The sequence below is a fragment of the Trypanosoma cruzi genome, genomic scaffold, assembly GCF_000209065.1.
Source record: "Trypanosoma cruzi strain CL Brener 1047053516967 genomic scaffold, whole genome shotgun sequence".
In the NCBI taxonomy this organism is placed as follows: Eukaryota; Euglenozoa; class Kinetoplastea; order Trypanosomatida; family Trypanosomatidae; genus Trypanosoma; species Trypanosoma cruzi.
The window spans coordinates 3,443-11,471 of NW_001849097.1; the positions used below are offsets into that span (position 1 = coordinate 3,443).

The 8,029-nt window shown below is 50.6% G+C and overlaps 1 pseudogene, besides 6 other annotated features; it reads left to right on the plus strand.

Annotated features, from left to right (window-relative positions):
- Positions 1–8,029: part of a sequence feature (areas not merged during assembly with more than two copies in the genome that could not be assigned to a particular haplotype) that runs on past the window's edge.
- Positions 1,302–1,742: a mobile genetic element.
- Tc00.1047053508619.10 lies at positions 1,893–4,679 on the plus strand (annotated as a pseudogene).
- Positions 4,708–4,735: a sequence feature (AT_rich).
- Positions 5,010–5,190: a mobile genetic element.
- Positions 5,010–8,029: part of a mobile genetic element that runs on past the window's edge.
- Positions 5,172–5,192: a sequence feature (AT_rich).

Below are 8,029 nucleotides of genomic sequence, written 5' to 3' on the forward strand. Positions count from 1 at the left end.
GACGCGTTCTCCAGGATCTGCGGGAATTCTAATTTCTCCTGGTGAGTAGGAACCGCCATAAATCCCACTGGAACCACCACCCGCCACTTGAGCGGGGACGAGAGCGAGGGACGGCACGCCGATCGCGCCTCCGCTGCAGACCGCACGGCCCGGGCCGAAGTCAATTTCATGCATTTTCCGCACGGCGTCGCACGAAAGCAAAGCCGGAATCGTGTTTCATCTTCGGCACTTACACAAGCAAGAGTTCCCCCGACAAATAGGGGGCGTTGCCAGGAATATGGCGGTGTGACGGCATGCACCGCGCTGGAATGCACGTACTTTGAATTGAGGGTTCAAGCGAAAGCGGGACCACTATTCTGCATAAGAGCACACGAACGCTCCAGAACAGAGCCATGGTCGGCACCGAAGAGGGAAGCACTTTGTAAACGCTTTTAATGTGACGGACAGGCGGGCAATGCCGGGGATTGACCACCCACACCCGGCACAAACACCCGAAAGCAAGAAATTCCGGATACTAAAAATGGAGATTAAATAACCACGCGCTGCAAGGCTCGAACCTCCGCATGAAGAACATCACAGAAAGCCCGCCTTCGCGCAGGAGAATTCCACCGAGAAAAAGTGCACCGCGTGCCTAAAATGGCAGGCACACATGCGTTGGTGAACGTCACGCTGTCGCCGATTTCACGACAGCAGAGGGGCCAGACCGCCGAGAAGACGCACGTTGCCCGGCGACGACAGCCCAATGGGATCACCACCGGCTGAGCTTCGCCGTCCAACATGCGTGTTTCAGTGCCACAGCAGTGACTGACTGACCCGCTACCGCACGGCGCGCCACGGCATTGACCGGAAATTGTGAGAACCGGCCGATTTGAACTGTGCGAAGAGGCAATTCTGCATTTACTCCGCTGCGGCTCCCACTTCGGGTGCCGGGGCTTTCTTTTAGATCTCCGATCATTGGGCGGACGTGCTCTGCGATGGCGGCTGGCGTGTGAGTCTTCGTATTTGTTTGAGCAGACACGAGGGATAGTAGCAATATATATCAACAGCACTGAATAGATATTAATACCGATATTTACATGCCCATCTATATACATATGCGGCCAATAAAGTAGCAATTCCATAAACCAAGAAACCAAGCAATCTGTCAATTTGGAGGGGAGAGAAGGGATGTATCCATATAAACAAGAAGATAAGCATCGATCAATGTATAGCGATATCGGTGTGGGTATGAGTATCAAAAAGTTACTTTATTTTTATTGATGCTTATTTTCGCATTTATATCTCTCCATATAATTTTTTCTAGGAGCTTGTGAAGAGAATGATCGCGGGAGGTCTGGCATACTTAATGAATGTGCGTAGATCCTGATAATTGAATGCATTTCTTTTTGGTGCTTTCTACCGTATGAATATATTGGGAATTACACGACTTTAGGGGGCAGCGGGGAACCGATAGAGGCTAGATGCTTTTTATTTTTACCATTCCACCCACCCACTTTTGATTCCCACCATGCGGTGGGTTCTTGCGGTTGGAGGACCACAAAGTCTGCCATTTCGTCAGTAAATATATTAGATCCTATCTGAGTACAAAAGGCTGCGTGAGCGGCCAAAAGAATATATACATATACATATAGTATCAGGAGAAAACATGTGGTAAATTAACTTCCTATGTGTTGCCCCTTTTCCTATGTTGTCTGGTTTCTTTACATAAATTCAGGATCCGGCCAGCGGTCAAGAAGATTACTCGAGCTCAATATTTACTCCACCCTGTATGGGTGACTGAATTGCTGTGGCTCTCTGTCATGTATGTGCATTTTTTTATCCCTCTCATACCTTTCTTTGGATGGTTATTGTTCAGCTTTAACTCAATCCAACTAAGAAAACAAGGAGAAACAATGTCTGGAAGGCCCGAGGAAGGACTTTACGATAATGAGGAAATTCAAGCGCCTACTGTCCCGCAGGGATATCGGAGGAGAGCGAGGTCGGACTTTGAGGGTGACACAGATCACTCCTCTGCGACTTGCAGAAGATTGGAGGAAACGCGTCGACCGCAGTGGACCATGAGCAGCTACATAAAGGACATTCTGCTGGAGGGAAGCACTAACAGGGCTGACATGAGGCTGAATGATTTTCTTCGGAGCAACTTGGGTGGCAGGGGAGTTGTGGACACCAATGAGAACGTCACGATGGGGATGTTTGTTCAGGATCCCGAGATGTTTATCCAAAACGAAAGGTTATTACGCATAATAACGGCATCGCCGTCATACCAAGCGCTGGAGGCTATTTATAAACTTCATTGCGAGGATGTGTTTTCTCTCGAGCAATGGAGGGACTATGAAGGAAAGGATACGGTCACTCCACTTGCAAGGGGAAAAATAAACGAAGTTCTCACTCAGATACTGGGAGAAGAACGCCGCGAGGCAGAAGAAAGGGCAAGGCGGGACAAGCAACAAGTAATATTTAACTTATTTGCTAAGATCGAAGATTTGTTGTTTAGAGGAAGAGTTCGGGTCATGAAAATAAAGCTGAATGATTTTCTTACGCTGGAAATGGAAGGCAGAGGCATTTTGCGTGCCAATCGGAATGTCTTACTGGAGGAGTTTTTCAGTGATCCCACGAGGTATATTCGCGGTACGTTTTTACTGCGCGATATAAAGGCATCGGATCATTACAAGAGGATAGAGAAGACTGTACGGGAGGAAATGGATTTGGAAGAAGTTGTACGCAGGCTTCACGAGAAAGGTGTGGACAATCTACTGAAGTGGTCATTAGCTGCCGAGGAGGTAAAAGCAAATGTTCATAACCTCACCAAACGTTTATTGGATGCAGCCTTCATTGAATTGATGAGCTCAATGGCGATGAGTGCGCCGATGAAACTGGAGGGATTGTACGAGTCTGTGTACAATGCGAGGTGGCATCATGTCGTGGAAGTTCCTGACGGCAAGGGGGCGGTAATGGAGGTGAGGGAGGGGGAAGCACCGCAGTCATGTACGTACAAGGCAGTTGGCGACTCTCTCGAAAGGGATGACGGTGTGCAGCAATCCGGTGAAGCACCTCCCGTGTTGATGGTGCTCACCTCGGACAAGGGATGGCCGTACTCGTGGGACAAGGGCTGAATGAACTTATTCATGACTGCTACGTGAACTGTGAGGTGGATCGAGTGTGGCAGACCGTCAAGGGCAGTCTCACCGAGTGGTTCAGCAGTCACGGTAAGAACAAAATTTCGCCTGATCCGTTTGTGTTGATTGGGACACCCGGGATCGGGAAGTCGATGGCTGCCGGCTCGTACCTTCTCTACCAGCTGCTGCACTACGATGCGAAGCGACTGCAAATGGTTGCGTACTTTATTGGGAATCGAAAATTTCTTTTTGACAAGACCGCCAAAACGGTGGAAAAATACAGTGCGGCGTCTAATATCGTGGATATTTTGGACGGGTTTTCTGGGCGTGGGTTGAAGGGGTATATTATCTACGACGTGGCATTGAAGGGTCATCAAACGTCTACTGCTTTGCCTTGCAAGGGATGGGGCATGATTGTGGTGACACCGCCAGACAAAAACAACTACGAATCGTGGGCGAAGCTGGTGCGAGCGAAAAAAATCATAATTAATTGCCCTGACGAGAGCGATGTGAGGGCAATGTGCATTTGGATGAAGCACAATCGGCAGCTTGAGGAGGAAGAAGCGGACTACTGGAAGAAGGTGAAGGATCGCATGGATAAAGTGGGACCACTTCTTCGCTACATCTTTGATGACAGCGAATACAAATCTCGGCTTGTCTCGTGCGAAGGTAAAGTTAAAACAATGAACCTTTTTGCTACCCACTATTACTCTATTTTGGGGACTAATGAAGTGTGCGATGATAGCCACATCTCTCACAAAGTTGTAAAGGTCGTACGAGTACGAGGGGGAAGCAATTTAGAATTGCCTTTAAATGCACTGATGTCTCCTTATCTCGGAAATTTGGTGACATGCAAGTTGGCGGAGTTAATGGCGCCGAATAATTTTATTTTACTCGTATTGGCTATTAAGGACGATCTCTTATCAAAACCCCTTGAAAAGCATTCCGTGTTTACTTTTTTTAGCGGGGCCTTTGTAAGTGCAATAATACCGAAACTCAGGGAGCTGAAACTGCAAGAAGATGCTCCGCCACACCGCTGTGCGCTGGAATCACGTCCACATGAGCGCCCTCTCAAGCCCTGTCTTTTAGAGTGCCTGGAAAAATTTAAAAAGAAGATTAATATAGAGTCTCGGGTGCTGTACAAACCGGAGGCTCAAAACTTTCCGCTGGTGGACGGCTTTTTCTTTGTGAAGTCAAATCCGAAGACGCTGGTTGGGCTGCGGATGGCTACGGCGGGTGGGCACCACACGACAACCAGCACTGTGCGGCAGTTCACTGAGTGCCTGGCGGCATATTTTGATGGTTGGGAGGAGTTATCCCGAGACCTGTCGTGGGAGATGATTTACGTGCAGCACGCAGACAGCACGCCGATGAACGAATGGCAGAGATGTGATGTCGTCGATACCAATAATGTGAGCCGCGCTGAAAAAAAGATTGCGGCGTTCTGGGAGAAAAAGGTACACCAGTACCAAGTGTCTGTATCATCCAGAGACTTTAAATAAAAAGAAGAAGCTCCCCCAACTGTGGAAGAACAACAACAACAGGAAACAGATTAGGAAATGAAAAGTGAAAGAGACATTTTGATTTGTGGTAATTTTTTTTTGAAAAAAAAATATATTCAGACACTTGTGTGTGTGCATGCGGTGCGGGTGCACCAGCCCCATGCGGCAACACCGCACACAAATGTCAAAAATGGCCAGCGCTATCGAACATAACAGTGACAGAAGAAATTAGGGAGGGAAAGGGGTTGCTTGGTTTCTGGTAAAAACATTGGGTGATTTCTACATGGTATGTTGATTGTGTGTGTGGGTACGAGGCACAATTGGAGAATTGCCCCGGTATGAGGGAATTATTGTGGCTGGCGGTGTCACGGCGTTATTGCATTTCTTTTTTAGGAGCTTCTGAAGAGAATGATCGTGGGAGACCTGGCGAACTTAATTGATGTATATGTATCCTGGTAAAACTAATGCTCTTCTTTATGAGACTTTTCCTATCGTATGAATTTTGGGAGGGCTATGACCTTAAAGGGGATCGGGGAGCCGATGGCGGCCGGACAATTTTTTATTTTTATTTTAAGCTTACAGACACAGCCAGTTTGGTTTAAGGAAACGGCATTGGTTCCTTACACTGTTTCTGAGTGGTGTGATATTGGCGCCCGTTTCTGGGACCCGGTACGCCAACGTGGCGAAGCCCAGGTGCAGATAACGTTCATGAATGGAACCGAGATGTCGGATGAGACGTTAACTGTGGCTCCCTCATCGACAGGCTTATGCCTGATTTTGGGAAACGTCACCAGGCCCTGGGAGGATTCGAGCCTTACAGGACATATTGCGAACCTCCGGGCGTTTCAAGTACCAAATTTTGAGAATCAATTGATCTTGCCCATCATGGGCGCAGCCCGGGAATTGGGGCGCGTGGCAAGGGCTCATCATTGCTGAAGGGGAGCGTTTGAGCACGAAAAGCGCCCACGCCGCCGTGGACGTGCAGAATCGAAGCGTTCAGCCTCATTCGCGGGTGGAAGAGGCGCACAACAACCTATCGGTGCGCGAATCTGACATTGCGGTCGCCGGCAGCCTTTTTGCAGAACGAGAATGCGTGCTCGCCGGACGCGAACAGCAATTGGAGGCGACCCGCACCCAACTACAGGAACGAGAGGCACGCGTTAGTGCTAGAGAGGCGCGGCGAGCCGCGTGGGAGGCGGAGACGGCGAGCCGGGAAGAAGTCTCCACCTCTCGGAGAGGTTTGACAGATGTACCTGTCGCGTGTCACAATAAGGCCGAATACGGCGTTACCAAAAAACCACATTAAAAGCATCGCTTGATGGCTGTGGGCGCGTCGTCACGCACGGCCCAACGAACTCCGGCGCGAGAGAGACGGCAGGTTATTCCTCCAGACGTCTCGGGGCAATTTCGGGTGACCACATTTCTATTCCTCGATGCCTTTGCCCTCCAGCACTTCTCCTTGGACGATCATTCCGCTACAGGAAAAGAGGGACGAATGTTCCGCGCATTCGACGACACCACTTGGGCCCCGCGTGTATGGAACGCGGGCATTTCCGGAGTCTTTTTAGACCTCCGGGGCGCATACAATTATTGGCGCCAGGCGGAGGACCAGGCCCAACTTGTATTTGACAGTTTGGTTGCGTGGATGTGTGCGCTGGAAGCGGAGCGAGGCCTCTCCGATCGCCTTATGAACTTGGGAAGGATCTTACTGCAGGCATTCCGGATGCAGCTCATGATGGCATCCGACCCCGGCATCCCGGTATTCAACGTTCTCGCCCGTCCTTGCACCGCCGTTCATGAGGCTGACACCTTTGCGAGGGCAATCCAGATTCCCTTGGAACGACGAGGGACGCAAATATCGTTGCGATGCCAGTTATTTCATGTTTATGGACACGACACATCTAAAAGCAACGCCCGAGACGCAACCAGAGGAAGTTACTCGCAGCGCGGACGGCCGTCAAGAAACGGCAAAGGGGCTGCTTGCTGCCTCTTGTGAAGGCGGACAACGGCAGCTCCATCCATTCCACCACCTCCCGCTATTCCGCAACAAAAAGTTGCGGTGCGATCGGAGACGAGGCAGACGAGGCAGGCGCGCCCCGTGACAGAGGAAGAGATGAATCAAGTAATCCGCAGCCGGACCGATTGGAAGGAACGTGTTGTCTTACGACTTGCGTGGATAACGGCGAGTCGTTTGTTTGAGATTGCGGTCTTGACCCCCAACAATTTCACACTGGAGCCGGACGGGGCCTTAATTTTGGACTGGTCCCTGGCGCCGAAGACGGCGAGGGCGGATCCCCACCGCGCCTTGCGGTTCGTGGGGACACGAAGGCAGGACGTGTTCGACATTATAAAGCCATGCAGGACACTTCAAGAAAACGAAAAGCTTACGAATATTACGACTGCCCAAGTCGAACGAGCCCTGGTTCCTTGGGATGCCACGGCACATTCCACAAAAAAGGGTGTGTTGAGGCACGCTGCTCAAATCGTGGAGACATAAAATTTGGACCCACACGTGATCTCGCAGTTGGCGAAACACGTCAATCCGTTCGACCTTCCCAGAATACTGTTTGATATTTGTGGAGGTACACCACACTGCTGACCCAGGTGTTGGCACTGGTCGCATTGATGTGAAGGGAGAAACGGCGGAAGGGCAAGAACCCTGGCTGAGAGCGGAGGAGTGTTTTTTCATGATTTTTATCACAATCATGCCGCTACAATAACGAGACGCGTGGCGAGGACGCGTATGGCCACTCCACAAGACGAACGAACCATCCCGCTGCAGCAGGTCAACGTGCCCGTATTGAACCTAGAGTGGATTAAAAGTCGGTTGAACCCGGCTACCTTGGAGAGGGTCATGCAAGTTTGGGGACTCGTCGGGCGGTCTCCTTTCCCTCCGTCCTCCTCCGGTAAAGCGCGCGAAGGCTCACGGAGGATTTCAGCGGCTGGCGCGCGATTGCTGAAGGAAGCGGGAATTATCGAGGACTCTTTTTCTGCAAGAACAGGCGGATGGATAATACCTTTCTCAGTTGTGAAGGAGAAAACCACCGGTTTACGACGACGGATCGCGTGGCCACGCGACAAGAACAGAGACGACCCTTATGAGGCGAATGTTTCTCTTTTACACATTTCCCATTATTTGCCGCCTGTGATGGCTGAGGCCGCTTCCTGCCTGGATGTAAGGTCGTCCTTCATAGTCTCTTTACCGCGGGAGACTCGGCATCCCTTTCGGTGCCGCGTGGAGGACGGCACGCTGGTGGAGCTGACACGGCTCCCAATGGGATACAAGGCCGGCCAAGAAATTCTCCAGATTATTATTATTATTAGCAGTTGCCGAGGCGACGGTGGCTCACTCCCTCTGGGCTGCACCTCCATCGGTGTGCGACGACGTTTGGATCGATAATATACGCATTG